We start from the raw sequence: 337 nt of genomic DNA on the forward strand, positions 1-337 counted from the left end.
TGAAAAATTTTCTGGTTTATGGTTAAAATAAGCAAAAAAAGGGTTAGGTGTTAAAGGGTTAAAAAAAGTGTTTTTTTAGATGAATTTTCTGTCATTTAAAGATTTAAAGCAACCAAAATGTTTGTTTTAAACTCATGACCCTCCAATTGATTTCATGAGTTTTCTTTTTTTGTTTTCATTTTTTAAATTTACTAATCCATTTTGCGTCATAAATTTATTTATTTTTTTTTAAATTGTAAACTGTATATCTTTCCCTATCGAAACAAAGGCTTCTTTCATTTTAGAATTCTGTGAAATGTCGTTATTGTGACACTGCTCATATCGCCACCGCCTCTAC

This window comes from Solea senegalensis, linkage group LG6 (assembly GCF_019176455.1).
Source record: "Solea senegalensis isolate Sse05_10M linkage group LG6, IFAPA_SoseM_1, whole genome shotgun sequence".
In the NCBI taxonomy this organism is placed as follows: Eukaryota; Metazoa; Chordata; class Actinopteri; order Pleuronectiformes; family Soleidae; genus Solea; species Solea senegalensis.